We start from the raw sequence: 17,821 nt of genomic DNA on the forward strand, positions 1-17,821 counted from the left end.
AAAACGGGTACGTGAAGAGGCAGGACAGACTGTATTTTTGAAAAAAATGGACGTCCATCTTTTTTTTCGATAATACGATTTGTACGGACCAAATGCCATGGATTTGTTCATTTCTGAGCTGGGTGTTTGTTTTTTTTTTTAGCAATAATGGAAACTAAAAATGCCCAGCTCAAAAATGTCCTAATCCGAGCCATTTGGTCATGGGAGGGGCCAGGATTCATAGTAAACTGGCCCCCCCTGATATGCCAGGACACCAACTGGGCACCCTAGAGGTCAGTGCGGTGGACTTCAGAAAAAGCTCCCACATGCATACTGTAGCTCCCTTACCACGGGTGCTGAGCATCCAACCCCCCTCCCCCCAAACCCACTACCCACAAATGTACAACACTACCATAGCTCTTAGGGGTGAAGGGGGCAACTACATGTGGGTATAGTGGGTTTTGGAGGCCTCCAATTTACCAGCACAAGTGTTACAGGTAGGGGGGGATGGGCCTGGGTCCACCTGGCTGAAGTGCACTGCGGTACCCACTAAAAGTGCTCCGGGGACCTGCATACACGCAGGTCTCTAGGACTTGTTGCTGCTGTATAACTTTGGCACACCAGTTGACACCTGAAGACTAATCTCTCCGAAAACGTCCTTTATTGGAATAAGCACGTTTACTCACAGTTAACTGCAGATCAGAGGTTGTGCCCCACTGGCAACGAGTCTCCCTGGTACTGAGATTAGCAGTAGGTCAGAGCTGGCAGAATGCTGTACAATGCCCTCTTTCAGCAACATTCAAGGTAAGAACTAGGTTCTGTAACATGGCTAACACATGAAAGGGATCTAAAACTGGCTTACAAAAATGGCCACTACCTCATGGACTACCGGAAACAAAACAGGGCACACTCTGACCCAGTAGGCAGGGGGAAAAGCACCATGGGAGTACAGCCTACCAACTGCCAACATCGTGAGCATTTACCACAAGCTAGTGGAATCATGGAGCCCAATACCCTACACCCACCACAATGCATTGCTGATGTGACTCTGCAGTGCGCATAACAGAAAAGGTGTCACACTCACCCGAGAGTCACATCAGAACCAGGGAAAGGCTGTCAGAGGATAGAACACATTCTGCTGTCATGGAGGTGGGTACGGCATTTGAGGCTGGCATAGAGGCTGGAAAAAAAAGTTGTTAAAGTGGGGTTTTTTGGTGGGAGGGGGTTAGTGACCACTGGGGGAGTCCGGGGAGGTCATCCCTGATTCCCTCCAGTGGTCATCTGGCAGTTGAGGCACTTTTTGGGGACTTGTTCGTGAAAAAAAAGGGTAAAAAAAAGTGACCCAAAATCGCGCTAAAAACGTATTTTTTTTTCGATTATCAGCTAAAGATGCCCATCTCTCCTCGGCCGATAACCATGCCCCAGTCCCGCCTTCACCATGCCTCCAACACGCCCCGTCAATTTACCCGTTTCCGCGATGGATTGCAGTTGGAAACGCCCAAAATCGGCTTTCAATTATACCGATTTGGGCGCCCACGGGAGAAAGACGCCCATCTCCCGATTTGGGTCAAAATATAGGCGTCTTTCACTTTCGATTATGATGTGGATAGTGTTGCAGTAATCAAGTCTGGAAATAATAAATGCATGTATAAGTGTATGGGTTGTTTCGATATTGTTCATGTTATTCAGTTATTTTACATCTTAATATTTCGTTAGTAAAATAGACTCTAAAAAGTCTGTAATTAGTGATTCAATTAGGGGGCTTTTCCTAATGGATATGCTTGATAATTAAAATACTAATTGCGCCCATGACGTATCCCGCTTGGCACAGTTTTTTATATGATATGCCTAGACAACCTATCTCTTTCATTGCCTTATTATTAGACTAGAAAAAGAGATTACTTATTGATGGTTTTAAACATTTGTTCATTTATGTGGTCTTTCTTTGACGATGTTTTTCCACATCAATGTGTTAAATGATGGAAATGGGAAAATTAGGTTCTTACCTTGGTAATTTTCTTTCCTTTAGTCATAGCAGATGAAGCCATTACGTATGGGTTGTGTCCATCAACCAGCAGGGTGAGATAGAGAGCACTCAACTTTTCACAGTGCCTCATGGCCAGGCAGCTCCACTGCCTCTTCAGTTTTTGAAGCTTCCAAAGCAGTATGGCAAACCGCAATGGGAATAACATGAACTTTCCTCACAGCGAACGATGGCCCCTTAACAAGGGCATGAACTCAAAGGAGGGAATGAACACATCCTCCTGGAGAGAATAAAACTCATCCTCCTTATTGTATAACTGGAGGGGATACACGCAACCTCCTGGAGGGAATAAACTCATCCTCCCAAAACATAAACTGGAGGGAATGGACTCATCCTCCTATAAGTGAACATGAATCCTGAAGACTGTTTTCCAACTTTCTCCCAAGGAAGGAACTTCAGCAAACAAGAACAGAACCTGAAACAGATTCACAGCATACAGACAATCATACAGGGAGGGCTCATGCCTTCATCTGCTATGACTAAAAGAAAGAAAATTACCAAGGTAAGAACCTAATTTTCCCTTCCTTGTCATCAAGCAGATGAAGCCATTACGTATGGGATGTAACAAAGCAATCCCTATATAGGGTGGGAACAGGTCACACCACGCGCTAGCACTTGTGCTCCAAAATGCGCATCCCTCCTAGCAGCCACATCCAGCCTGTAATGTCGGGCAAAAGAGAGCTTAGAAGCCCATGTTGCTGCACTGCATATCTCTTGACGAGAGAGTGCTCCAGTTTCAGCCCAAGAGGAAGAAATCACTCTGTAGAATGCGCCTTAAAGGCTACAGGCGGAGACCGGCCGGCAAGCAGATAAGCTGAAAAGATAGTTTCTTTGAGCCAGCGGGCAATAGTGGCTTTAGACGCTGGAGACCCTCTGCGAGGACCTGATAGCAAAACAAACAGATGATCATAGACCTGAAAGAGATAGTAACTCGCAGATACTGCAGCAGAGTCCTGCGCACATCCAACAGGTGCAACTGCCCAAAAGATTCTGGAAAATCCTCCTTATCAAAGGAGGGCAAGAAAATAGGCTGGTTTAGGTGAAACGCTGAAACCACCTTAGGCATGAAGGAAGGCACGGTCCGAACCGTGAACCCCGGACTCTGAGAATTGCAGAAATGGGTCTCTACAGGACAGCGCCTGGAGCTCTGACACCCGTCTCGCCGAAGTAATGGCCACGAGAAAAACGGCCTTTAGTGTCAAATCTTTCTCCGATGCTCGCCGAAGCGGCTCAAAAGGAGAAGCCTGCAGGGCCTTCAAAACTAGCCCCAGGTTCCAAGCTGGACAGGGTGCTCGCACGGAAGGCCGGAGCCGAAGCACCCCACTAAGAAACCGTGCCACATCTGGATGAGCAGCTAAAGACACGCCTTCAACCTTACCACGAAGGGGAGGCCAACGCTGCCACTTACACCCGCAGGGAATTATAGGCCAAGCCTATTTGTACACCATCCTGCAAAAAGTCCAGAATTGGCGAGACAGGAGCCCGCATGGGTGTGATCACTTTGAAGCACACCAAGACTCAAACTGGCGCCAAATCCTGGCATAAGCCACGGAAGTGGAATGCTTGCGGGCCTGCAGGAGAGTGGAAATGACTGTGTTTGAATAGCCTTTGTCCCTCAATTGCGCCCTCTCAATCGCCATGCCATAAGACCAAAGCGGCAGGCGTCCTCCATGGCTACTGGGCCCTGTGACAACAGGTTCGGTACCAGAGGTAAAGGAAGGGGAGCCTCCACTAGCATCTGTCGGAGGTCCGCATACCAAGGCCTCCTGGGCCAATCCGGGGCGATGAGGACCACTTCTCCTGGGTGAGCCGAATCCGCAGGAGCACGCGCCCTATCAAGGGCCACAGAGGGAACACATATAGTAGGCCAGGGCTCAGTCAAGGCATCCAACCCTGCCGAGCGAGGATCTCTCCGTCTGCTGAAGAAGCACGGGACTTTGGCATTTGAACTTGTCGCCATAAGATCCATCACGGGCTTTTTTGGCACATATCTGCAGGAATACTTCGTCTGCTAGTTCCCATTCTGCTGGATCAATCTGATGCCTGCTTAGATAATCGACTTGTACGTTGCTCTGACCTGCAGTGTGAGCTGCTGACAGAAACTGAAGATGCAGCTCGGCTCAGTGGCAAATCTGTTCGGCCTGCGCGACCAGTGCTCTGCACTGGGTGCCGCCTTGTCGATTTATGTAGGCCACTGCTGTCGTGTTGTCCGACATCACTCTGACAGCCAATCAATCCAGGGTCACTCGAAAGGCCAGAAGCGCCTCTGAAACACCGCTTTCAACTCCAGCGGTTGATGGACCACTCCGACTCCTCAGGTGTCCATAGACCCTGGGCATGCTTCCCCTTGCAATGTGCGCCCCAGCCCTTCAGGCTGGCATCTGTCACTACTAGACACCAATCGGGGAGCGCCAGCGGCATTCCTCGCCGCAGCATGCTGTCTGAGAGCCACCACTCCATGCTGAGTCGGGCCGCAGGGAGCCAAGAAAGTCTGCATTGATAATCCTGAGAAACTGGAGACCATCTTTGAAGTAGGAATACTGTAGAGGTCTCAGGTGCGCTCTCGCCCAGGGCACCACTTCCATGTGGCTGTCATCGATCCCAGCAGCTGGACAATGTCCCAAGCTCGCGGCGGGGCATCCTCAGGAGCAGACGGACCTGATTCTGAAGCTTGCACCGCCTTAGCTTGGGTAGGTATACATAGCCCGAGTCTGTGTCTAACCTGGCCCCCAAATACTCTAGAGATTGCGAGGGGGGTCAGGTGACTTTTGGCCATATTGACGACCCAGCCTAGAGATTGAAGTACTGAGACCACTCTGGCTGTAGCTTGATAGCTCTCTGTTACAGAGTCTGCTCTGATGAGCCAGTCGTCTAGGTACGGGTGAACCCTGATACCTTCTCGCCTGAGCAAAGCAGCTACTACCACCATTACCTTCGAAAAGGTTCGTGGAGCTGTGGCGAGGCCAAAAGGCAAGGCACGGAACTGGAAATGTTTTCCGAACACCACAAACCTCAGAAACATCTGGTGCGGGGGCCAATTGGTATGTGCAAGTAAGCTTCTTTCAGGTCTAGAGACATGAGAAACTCTCCTGGCTGTACCGCAGCAATGACGGAGCGCAGGGTTTCCATGTGGAAATGCCGCACTCTCAGGGACTTGTTTAATTCTTTTAAGTCCAGAATAGGGCGAAAAGACCCACCTTTTCGCGGCACCACAAAGTAGATGGAGTATCGGCCGTAGCCATGTTCGGCGGTAGGTACCAGGGACATGGCCCCTAACTGAATCAGACCTTGCAAAGTCTCCTCTACTGCCATCCGTTTTGGCGGCAGAACCGCATCGGGACTCCACAAACACGTCTCTTACTGGGGGCGTTGAATTCTATTCTGTAGCCATCTCTGATCAGGTCCAGAACCCACTGATCTGAGAAAATATTGGCTCACTCCTAGCGCAAAAAGGGAAAGACGTCCTCCAATGACCGGAAGCGAGGAGGGGGCTGGCGCACCATCATTGAGAGGGTCGCCCCTGAACTCCAGGCCTAGAGCCGGTGGCTGCGGAACGCTTGTCTGAGCGAAAGGAGTTCCTCTGCTGAAAAAACGGGCACAAAGAATTGAACCCAGCAGAACGCCCTGGGCGGTACCTTCTAGCTTCACGGAAGCGAGGTCTATAAGAGGAGTGGACCGCCTGGCCCTTGGAGGAAGGCCTCGGCCTATCTTCGGGCAAGTGCTGGGGTTTAGGATTTCCCAGGCCTTAAACAATGTTTTTTTTTCCAACTCCTCACCAATAGAGAAGGCCTTGAAAGGGCAACTTCACCAACCTTTGCTTAGAGGCCATGTCCGCTGCCCAATGTTTTAGCAAATAAGACGGCGAGCCGCCACTGCTTCTGCCATTTGTTTAGCCGAAGCTCTGACAATATCATAAAGGGCATCAGCCAAAAAGGACAAGGCCGACTCCAGCCACGGAGCCACATCCGAGAAGGGCTCCGCTCCATCTCCGGGCTGTTCCACTGCCTGTTGCAACCGCGCCAGGCAGGCTCTAGCAGCATAACAACTGCATGCAGACGCCCGAACAGTAAGACCTGCAATTTCAAAGGACCGTTTAAGTGCTGCTTCCAGCCTACGGTCTTGTATATCCTTCAGGGCAACTCCTCCTTCCACAGGGAGGGTAGTTCTCTTTGCCACCGCAGTGACTATGGCATCTACTTTAGGCTTGCAAAGCGAGCCAAATGCTCCTCACGCAGAGGGTATAATTGCCCCATAGCCCTGGAAACTTTCAAAGGTCCCTTGGGGTCAGCCCCTGAGCGGAAATAAGCTCTTGGATGGAGTCATGCAAAGGAAAGGCTCGAGCAGGCTATTGGTACTAGCCATCCTAGGATTCACAAAGGAGGCCGTGCCAATGTCAGGCTCTTCAATAGAAAGGACCTGTAGGGCATCTGAAATAAGTGCTGGCAGCTCATCACGGTGGAAAATCCTCACCGCGGAGGGATCATCCAGATCCTGTGGTAATTCTGCACCTGACTCTGGCTTCTCAGACCACGAAGGCCTGCCAGAACTCTCCGAATCCTCACAGCCCGACCATGGGGGGGGGGGGGGGGGGGGGGGGGGGGGGGGGGGGGGGTGGGGGGGGGGGGGGGGGGGGGGGGGGGGGAAGGAGGTGCACCACAATCTGAAGGGGAACTAGCCCTTCTACGCTTTTCTTTATGCCAATTATCAGGGAAAATAGCCTCAGCGGGCAGCCCAGGCCAGAATCCACCGACCCTTGAGGGAGAGCTCTTTTCAGCATGTATGCTTTATGCAATAATATAACAAAATCAGGGGAGAAAAACTCGCCCTGGGCACCCAGATCCTGTCCGTGCCTAGCCGCTCCCTGAATAGCCTCAATTCGAGGCCCCCCCCCCCAGGGCTCAGGGCTCTCTTTCTCTATGGAGCCGCGCCATGGCGGAGAATTCAAAATGGCAATCCTCTGCCAGCTCTGAGCGGGAAGAATCGTCGCTCATCCATGCTCGGGCCGGCTCTTACACCTGTACAGCCCGATTGTACAGAGCCCCGCTGCTATTTGCGCTTGCCACACCGGGAACAGCACTTTACATTCTCTGCAGCCATCGCCGAAAACTTGGGAAAATTCAAAATGGCGGTTTTGATGCACAACAGCCCCGATCGCGGCCCACCCCGAGGAGTTAGAAACACTCTTCTACCTCACCGGACCGAGTATCACAGATCCGGTCCCATAGAAGAATCAAAGGAAAACCTCTGTTCCATTTTTTTTTTTTTTTTTTAACAAGCTGTGAGGAAAGCAGAGGTAATAATAACTCCGGAGGCTCAGATGAGTGGGAAAGGCAGGGGAAAGGCGAACCAATGTGCCTGCATCTACTGAGTGGGAAAGGACAGGAAAAGCAAGCTAATATGTCCACATCCACGGGGGCATGGGTAAGGGCAGGGAAAGGGCTAACCTATATGCCTCAAAGTGAAGCTGCTATAGCCTCTAACACCCCGGCTAACAACTGGCAAAGCCAGGAGCCACCCCCAGGGCAGATTTTTGATGGAGCTCGAAGAAGCTGCAGCCACCCTGCTTGGGGAGATAGAGAATACTGAAGAGGCAGTGGAGCTGGCTGGCCATGAGTCACTGTGAAAAGTTGAGTGCTCTCTATCTCCCCCTGCTGGTTGATGGACACAACCCATACGTAATGGCTTCATCTGCTTGATGACAAGGAAACTAATTATATCAGTTGCTTTGTACCACCTGACACACTTATATATAGTATATCTAAACAACCTGTATCCTTGAACCTATACCCATCATTGGAATGGGAATATTATATATACATAATCAATGCTCTAAGATTAACAGAAAAAATGCAGGCCATTCAATGATATTATTTAGACCAGTGCGGTTCCGTGTATAAAGCCGATGGATCAATTTCTGTTCTTGCTGCAGAAGTAACCTAGCACGATCTCCACCTCTAACATTTGGTCTAATTAAATCAATTACAAAACATTGTAGATGGTCAAAAATATGGCTGAATTCTTTGCAGTGAGTAACTAATGGTGCTTCCATCCGATTCCTTTTAAGATTGCTCCGATGTTCATTCAGAAAGACTAAGGATCATTCTGGATATAATCATAGGCGCCCCATATAAGAGGCTTGGGGAGGCTAAGCCTCCCCAGCCCGCCACTGCTGCGCCCCGCCGCCGCCCGCCGTACCTTTAAATATTATAGTTTTGCTGGAGTCGCGGGCAGCCGGCATTGAAGACATCGGCAGGCTTACGCCGGTTCCAGCAGCCTTCCCTTCCCTCGTTGCAAGTCGGATGATGGCTCCGCCCTCTTCTGACGTATTTCCTGTTTCTACGAGGGCGGAGCCATCATCCGACTTGCAACGAGGGAAGGGAAGGCTGCTGGAACCGGCGTAAGCCTGCCGATGTCTTCAATGCCGGCTGCCCGCGACTCCAGCAAAACTATAATATTTAAAGGTACGGCGGGGGGGGGGGCAGGAAGGAAACAGGGCAGACGGGAGAGGAGAGGAGGGTTGCTGCACATGGTGGAAGAAGGGGAGAGGAGGGTTGCTGGACATGGTGGAAGAAGGGGAGAGGAGGGTTGCTGGATGGAGGGAAGGGGAGAGGAGGGTTGCTGGACATGGTGGAAGAAGGGGAGAGGAGGGTTGATGGAGGGAAGGGGAGAGGAGGGTTGCTGGACATGGTGGAAGAAAGGGAGAGGAGAGGGCAGGGGAGAGGAGGGTTGCTGGATGGAGGGAAGGGGAGAGGAGGGTTGCTGGACATGGTGGAAGAAGGGGAGAGGAGAGTTGCTGGACATGGGTGGATGGAGGGGAGGGTAGGGGGAGAGGAGGGTTGCTGGACATGGAGGGGGAGGGAGGAGTGAGGAAGGAGATGAGATAACAGAAAAGGAAGAGAGTAGAAAAACTGCACATGGATGAAGAAAATAGGCAAAAGCTGGATCCACTGGACAGTCAAGTTTGCGGAGGACCCAGCTTTTACTTACGGATGTAGGACAAGAAATGAAGAAGAAAGGCGGAAAGTAAACAAATAAATGGAAAGGAAGCCCTGGAAACGGAGTTAAGAGGACAGATAGCAGCAGAATCGGATACTGGGCCAGCACAATCAGAAAAACAAAGTCACCAGACAACAAAGGTAGAAAAGATCATTTTATTTTCATTATAGTGTTTGGAATATGTCCACTTTGAGAATTAGGTGTTCAACATTAAAAGTATATTTACTTATTTATGACATTTTATCCCACATTAAACATGAATTAGGATGTTTTGTGGCTCTACATGAGAATTGTGATATTATGATCCCTTGTTTCAATATTGTTGACGGTCTGCATTTTCCGTATGGGTGGTATATTGGTGTATTAGGTTCTGCCCAGTGTAATATTTATGGTACAGTAAGGTTCTGAGTGTGTTTTTGCACAAAGTTGTGCATAGTGTTTTGCAGTTGAGCGATTGTGGTTAGTATATGCTTTGAGCAACCACTCTATTCTTTGACATATGATACATAGCTAATATCTAAATTTAATAAAAGGTATTAATTGTGACATTTATTTATTTATTTTTTCTGTGTGTGATCAGACAATTATGGATTTAAGCTCCACCCCTGGCCCCACCCCAAACCCCGCCCCCTTTAGCCTCCCCAAACAATTGGGCCACCAACCGCCTATGGATATAATATATAATTCAGAGCGAGGATTGTACACTAGCTTGTGTTGAAAATTTTCGCTATAAGTAATAGATATATATTTACTTTGTAGGTGATCACTTGAATGCGTGACACCGTCCTTTGATAGTTTAAGAAAGTTGATGCACGGCTCCTGAGGAAGCAAGGAAAGTAAAAGCCTACAAGAAGTGTTAGACGAGCTGGCTTCCCTCAAGAAAGAAGTGGCTGGCTATAATACTAAACTTGATGACCTGGAAAACAGGTCGCATAGAAACAACTTACGGATTATGGGATGGCCGGAGTCGCAGCGCAAAAAAAGATCTTACGCTGCTCCTGGAGAAATGGATTGCAGAACTGGTGGAGCAGGGGTCGGAGGTTGGCCCCATAGTGATTGAGCGCGCGCACAGAGTGGGGTGATGGCAGGAGGCTGCAGCGAGGCCGAGGGTGGTGTTGGCACGCTTCCTGAACTTTGCCCAGAAGGAGTACATCTTGAGGAGGTATAGGGCCAAGCAGGGTCTGACTTATCGCAATGCCAGAATACTGTTGTTCCAGGATTATTCTGTGATGGTGGCGCAATTGAGGAAGGGGTACTCAGCGGTCTGTCAGAAATTGGTGGAAAAACAGGTGCGGTTTACCCTGTAATTTCCAGCAAGGCTGCGCGTGATGAGAGATGGACAGAATCATGTATTTGAGACCAGCGAGGCGGCGAAGAAACAGATCTTGCAATGGTTCCCAGATTGAGGCAATATGGAGTAGTGTGGAGGCGGTTTAGGAGATGGAGCAGAAGTGATGAAAAGCAGCATGGACTTCGACTAAGAGGATGCCATTTAGAACAGTATAAGGAAGTTACTATAATGTTATTTTCCCATTTTTGAGATGTCATTGCTAGTGTGTGCCTGAAGGTGAGTGGGGGCATGTGTGATATGGGGGAATATTAATTGGGAGCTGAAAAGGGGGGATGGCTGAGTAGATGGGATGTGTAAGTGAATGTGTGGAATAGTGTGATTGAGAGAGGAGATTAAAGGGGAAGGGGGGTTGGGTTAACATCACGATTATGACATGGGAGAGTGGGGGAAGGGCAGTAAGGGGGCGGATGAGTGGGGTATGGGGGGGGGACGGGACGGAAGGGGGGAGGGGAGGGTAGAGACCGGATGCAGTGTGTACGGAGGGGGAGGGAGAGGAGAGTGTATGTGGATAATGGGGCAAGGGTAGAGTGGTTGCTATATGACACCTGCTATGGATAAGGCTGGGCTCCACGGCGAGGGAGGAAGATGGCTAGATGGTCTGTAGAGGGGGAGACAGCATGGTTGCTTTACTATGGGGAATTCTAAACGGTTAACTTGTATATCATGGAATGTGTGTGGGGTGAATTCACCCATTAAGAGAGCACAAATTCTCCAGTATCTGGGCTCACATAAAGCAGATTTTGTGGGGCTGCAAGAGACTAAACTCAGTGATGTAGAACATCAGAAATTGCAACGCTCATGGGTGGGGCAATGTTTCTATGCGTCCACTCTGATTTGTAAAGCAGGGGTAGTGTTGCTCATTCGTAAAGCTGTTCCATTTATACATCAAAGAGTCACCAAAGATGAAAATGGGAGATTTGTGATTGTGGAAGGTAAATTATGTCAATTGCCTCTCACTGTGGTGTCGGTGTATGCTCCTAACGTGGCACAGAGGGTTTTTTTCAAATGGTTGATGGAGAAGTTATCTGGGATATTGGGGCCTAAGATTTTAATGGGGGATTTCAATACCATACTTGACCAGAATCTGGATACCAATGCTGGGGTACAGAGAGCCAGACCAAGATCACAGGATGGATTGGGAGTCTTTCTGACTAGCTTAGATCTGGCAGATCCCTGGAGAATCTTACATCCCCTGGACTTAGATTTTACTCATACCTCTAAGGCTCATGCAACCAAATCTTGAATTGATTACATCTTTGTAACCCGGGATATGTTCCATCTAGTAAAGGCTGCAGATATAGGACCCATAGTGATCTCAGATCGTACGCCTATATCTCTCCAGTGGGAAGTAGAAGGGATGAGAGGGGGGCCATGGGGGAGGTGGAAGTTTCTGGTGCACCTATATCAGGATCATGGATTCCGCACGTACCTTGGTAAGAAATGGGATGAATATCTCTCTAATAATGAAGTGCATGTGCGGGAGCCGATTCTGTTGTGGGAGGCAGGGAAAGCTGTTATAAGGGGAGATATTATAGCCTATATGGCTAAGGGAAAAAGGCAACATGTCAGTAAAATGGTAGATCTGGAGAGAAAGATTAGGGTCTTAAAGAAGCAATGGAACTCTCATCCTACTGAAGCTGGTAGGCATGCTTTGGAAAAGGTGCAGGGGGCACTCAATACAATGCTCCAAGATCAGGCGCAACAAAATGCCTTTTATTACAAACTGAGGCGTTTTAGATATGGAAACAAATCGGGTAAGCTGCTGGCAAACTTAGTCAAAAATTGGTCAGGCCAATCAGTAGTGGAAGCGCTGCGAGAGCCAGGGGGCCAGGTGGTAACGGAGCAGAAAAGGTTGGAGCAGCTTTTTGCTCAATTTTACCAGAATCTTTACTCTGCTGAAGGGGGGGGGGGGGGCAGAGAGAGCATGTAGAAGCATATTTGAAGGAGTGTAATTTACCTAAATTGACAGTTGATGAACAGAACAAGTTGAACTAGCCAATAAGTGTGTGTGTGTGTGTGGGGGGGGGGGGGGGGGGGGAGTTCCAGAGGGTATCAAGAGCTTGCAGGGCTTAATTAAATCTCCGGGCCAGATGGGTTTAGCGGAGGAGATTTTATAAAATCTAACGGGGAAGATTCTGCGGTCACTTGGGTGAGTATTATGAGAAGTATCATACAGGGGGGTATTTTTCGAAGGGAGTTAAACCAGGCATTGATTACTGTGCTTCCTAAACCCGGGAAAGATTCCTTACAACCTGGGTCGTATAGGGCCCCTATCTCTCATTAATGTTGACCTGAAAATTGTTAGCGAAAGTATTGGCTGAGAGATTGGCAGGGGTGGTGCCAAAGTTAGTGGGGTCAGATTAGGCGGGATTTGTGAAGGGCAGGGTAGCTGGGGTGAATGTTAGGAAACTACTTCTGGGATTGGAGAGATGTTTGCAACTGAACACTGCTGCGCTGGCCATTAGTTTTGACTCAGAAAAGGCATTTGACAGGGTGGAGTGGTCTTTTTTATTTACACTTCTGGGTCACTATGGTATGGAAGGTTTTTTTATACAGGCCATTCAGGCATTATATTCTAACCCCACAGCGGCTGTTATGGTTAATGGGGTAGCATCGGAAGTTTTTTCTTTAGAGAGGGGCACGAGGCAGGGATGCCCCATGTCGCCCCTATTATATATATTGTTTTTGGAGCCTCTTTTGCAGCAAATTAGGGGGATAAGAGAATACTGGGTGTGGCAGTGTCCTAGAGTTGTGCTCCTTTGAAATGTATGGCCTTCGCGGATGACATCATGTTGTTAGTGACGGACCCTAGTAATGCTTGGCCGGTGGTACTACAGGCGTTTAGAGATTTCGGACAGCTTTCAGGACTTAAGATAACTGTATCTAAATCAGAGGCACTCCCCGTAAATGTGCAGATTAGAGACCTGGGAAGCGATTTTCCATTGCAGGAAGCAGGGGGAACGCTGAAGTATTTGGGGGCGGTGATACCAGCTGATCTTAGTACTCTTTATGAGAGAAATGTACGTGCATTGTTAAGTAGCACAGTGGAGTGTTTGAATATGTGGGTGAGATTGCCATTGAATCTTACTGGGAGGATTTTTTTTGTATAATATGATCATCGTGCCCAGGTGGCTTTACAAACTGCAGATTCTACCTATATGGTTGAAGGAGAGAGACTTACAGAAATTGTATAAGGTGTTGCGTGTGTTTCTATGGAAGGGGAAGAGAGGGAGGATAGCTCTGACTATGCTTATGTTGCCGAGATCTAAGGGAGGAATGGGGTTATTGGATTTACATCGTTATAATTTAGGTTGTGGGATGAGGTATCTTAGGGACTGGGTGTGGGGTACTTCCGGATTTACCCCAATGGAAGTGGAGAGTTGTTTTTTACAACCTGTGTCTGCTTTATATTTGCTCCATGCTAGGGGGGTGAAGAGGCATGGATCTGGGGGTATATGAGGAAGGTTTGGAAGGAAATTTGCAGGGTGTTGGGAGGGAACAGATTTGTTTCTCCTTACCTACCGGTGAGAGGGAATTTGGATTTTAGTCCGGGAGTAAGGAGGGACTTGTTCTTTAGTAAAGGATCAGGAAAGGAGCTAAGGAGGGTAGTGGATTTCTTAGATGCTGAGGGTAAGTTGCTTCCTTTTGAGAGTTTGAGTGCTCGACATGGACTGAAGAGGTCGGATTATTTTAGGTTCTTGCAAGTGAGGCATTATGTGGCTTCCTTCCCAGTGGACTGTTTGAGTATTAGCTTTGCACAAAAGGTGGGGTGAATGCCTGAAACTGGAAGATATGCAGAGGCCCCGGCTATGTGGGCACGTACAGGCCCTGTGGGAGGAACTGCCAGATCTATCTTTGGTAGGTGTGGCGGAAGCATGGGGAGAAGGATCTAGGGGTTCAGGTGAGGGTAGAGCTGCTTCAGAGGTTCCTAAAGAATATTGCGAGGATTTCACTTAATGAATCACAAAGGGAACGGGAATATAAGTTCCTTATGAGGATGCACATAGCCCCTTGGAGAGCATATAGAGCGGGGTTTGCACAGAAGGGGGGATGTCCGAAATGTGGGGCAGATAATGCTACCCTAGGGCATATGTTTTGGGCTTGCAATAGGACACAGGTGTTTTGGGGCAAAGTGGGGGAGTTCTTGACACGTTGTATGGGCCAGAGTAGAGGATATACACCAGAGGGTTTTTTGTTTGTGGAGGGGGGTTCAGTTACAGGGGGAGTCTGGGCTGCAACATTTGTTTTTGGCGAAAGCGCTTTTATTAGCAAAAAAAAAGAACGATTCTAATACATTGGCGCATGCGTAAAATCCCACAATTTCAGATGTGGAAAGCAATGCTCTTTGAGTTGGCGCTTTTTGAGCGCCGAATAGTGAGTAATGCAGAGGAGAAGAAATGGAAAACTTTCCAGACCATATGGGAACCATACTGGGAGTTATTGCAACATAGGGAGAGGAGTTTGCTCTTAAATGGGTGAGCTTGGGGGATAGAGAGTAGGGGTTAGGCGGGATAGAGATGTGCCCAATGGAGAGGGACTTTGGATGAGGGGGTTGGGTAGACCCCGAGGACGGGAAGGGGAGTGAGGTTCTTTCACCAGTCTGACTGGGAGGGGGGAGGAAATGGGAAGGGGGGAGTGGGAAGGATGGGAAGGGGGAAGTGAGGGAGGGGGATGGGCTAACTAGACATCAAAAAGGAAAAATTGTGTGAGGGTTTTCACAGACTGTTTGGGGCTATGTCCAGCTATTTGGGTATGTTAGTTAATAGCACTGTTACTGAACTGGTGGGCCCTAGTATTATAGAGCAAGCTCAATGGTTTTGTGGTTGTTGATATTGTTTATGGGTGTTTTGCTCTGTATGGGCTAGGTTATATGTTACCTATGGTGGTGTTATGGAAAACCTGAATAAAGATAATATTAAAAAAAAACATTTATATTGCGCATTATCCCAAGCAAAGTCAGGTTCAATGTGGCTTACATTGAAAATACAGTGAGACAGAATAATAAAATTCAGTTATATCATGGGAAGCAAATGGATGGATATGTCTGAAACATTTACAAAGTTGAGATTAGCATATTGTTACGTCTGTGGCCAGTGACCACCCTCAGACTTACCCTGTTTCTGGAGTCAGTGGCTGTGCTGGCTTCTGCTTGTCTCTGTGTCTGTCTCTGTCTTAGTTTCTCTCTTGGCTCTGTGTTCTGATTGCCCTACTGAACCTCACCTGTGTGGGCTATGCCTTTTCCAAGATGGCTGCTGCCCGACTCCTCTATGCCAGTATCCAAGATGGCTCCCGCTGGGCTGACTTCTCTGGTGTGCAAGCTCTGTTTGGATGCAAGGTGATTGCTGCAGCTGTGCCTCTGGTGTGGAAGGGCTTTATTAATCACTTAGAGAGTTCAGCCCTGGCCTTTGCATTTCATCTAGGGCCCTGGTGTATAGAGTGCTCTGTTTGCTCTGTGTGAGTTTCTATGTTTGACTAGATAGCTTAGGCACCGTGTGGCTTGTTAGCCTGTGTATAAGCTTTGCTAGTGCTCTGTGTTTGTTTAGACTAGCCAGCTTAGGCACCGTGTGGCTTGTTAGCCTGTGTATAGCTTTGCTAGTGCTCTGTGTTTGTTTCCAGTGCATGACTTGTTAGCTTGGGCACAGCTTGTTGTTAGCTGGTGTATAGCTTTCAAGTCTCCTGAGTGTGCTCTGTGTATGTTTCTTGTGTATGATTGGTTTGCCTGGGTATAGCGTTTCTATTAGCCTAGGTACAGTTTACTAGTCATTGGTTTAAACCTGCCGACTTGCCAGAACCCGGACAGTCCCTGCCTGTCTGCCTTGCCTGCGCCTAGGTGCCAGGGGGCACTCCTGGATCTTCATCCTGCTGTTCCTGCTTGCAAGTTCCAGTTCTGGGTTTTCCTGTAAGTCCTACCGGCTGCCAGAACCTGAGGGCTCAACCCTCGGGGAAAGGTGGTCAAGCGTAGGTGAAGCCTAGTCCAGTGTGGTCCAGTCCAGCGGGTTTCACCTCCTGTATGGTTCCAGTCCTGTGGGGCCCTCCAGTGTGTTCCAGTCCAGCGGGCTCCACTCCAGTGCGCACGACCGTCCGGTGCGTTCCATTTCCGTGTATTCCGGTGTAGAACTCCAGTCCAGGGTTCCGGTCCAGTTTTGTCTTCTCTCTACCTTGGAGGTGATCTTGCCTGCCACTGCCGCTCCACGGTAGTGGCCCATGGGCTCACGAACCCAGTGCTTCCGGGGAAGAAGCCTGACAGTATGCCAAGGTCCTCGAGCACGCGACACATATATATCCAACTGGGCATTTAAAAAAATTGTCCTTTAATGATGCCACATGTTCAGAAATCAGAGCAAACAGAACAGGCATCCATCACATTGCAAAAGTAAACATTTCTACAGAGTACATCCAAAATGTAATTTTTATTTTCTTATTTCCATCTTCCAAATTCCAGACAGCAGATGTACAGCAGGACCCAGAGCACTCCAAAACAAATAAGGTCAGAAACAACATACCTAATTGTTCAACCACCTTAGGATTCACCTTTCGGTTTAAAAAGCAAAACCATGTGCATTTAAGGTCTGGATAAACAAATTAAAACAAAGTTTAAAGCAAATGCCCATAATATGTAATACATGGTAGCAATAATGAAACACTGATGGAATATTCACATAGCAGGCAGCCTGAGCCAACAGATTATTTCCACTGAACATAATTAACGTTGTATGAACTTGGCGGCTAATAGTATGCTGAACATGACATTTAGGGCCCTGTTTACTAAGCAGGCTAAGGGCGCATTAGCATTTTAGCACATGCTAATGATTAGCATGCACTAAATGTTAAATCACCCATAGTGCAACGCTAAAAACAGTACCGTGGCTTAGTAACAGGGTCCGTAGACTGACTCTGGATTTTAAATGCTCCCAGGTTTCAACCTAATTCATGTTTAATGTGGATATAACTGCCATAAATAAGTAGACAGAACTCTGATTGTTGAGCACCAGATTCTCATAACATGATGTCTATTTTAGTGGTCCTTTACCAGGAGAAAAAAAAATCTATGTACAATATAACATGTTAGGGTATCCCTATAACCAGCCCCTCCAATTGACACACTGATTACGATTTATAACAAACTAGTGCAACAAAACGCGTTTCGTCAAAAATGAAATGGGCCCTAGGAAGCTCTCGTCTAAACGATTCTCCTCTCTCTCCCTGCCTTCCCCTCCATGTCCAGCGATTCTTCCCGCCTCTCCCATCCCCTCTGTGTCCCGCGATTCTGACCTCCCCTCTATGTGCAGCGATTCTCCTCTGCCCTGCTGTCTCCTCTGTGTCCCGCGATTCTGGCCTCCCCTCCATGTCCACGAATTCTCCTCTTCCCTGCCCTCCCCTCCGTATCCCAGGATTCTGTCTCCCCTCCATGTCCATCTATTCTCCTCTGCCCTGCCCTCCCCTCCATGTCC

Source organism: Microcaecilia unicolor, chromosome 2 (genome assembly GCF_901765095.1).
Source record: "Microcaecilia unicolor chromosome 2, aMicUni1.1, whole genome shotgun sequence".
NCBI classification, from domain to species: domain Eukaryota; kingdom Metazoa; phylum Chordata; class Amphibia; order Gymnophiona; family Siphonopidae; genus Microcaecilia; species Microcaecilia unicolor.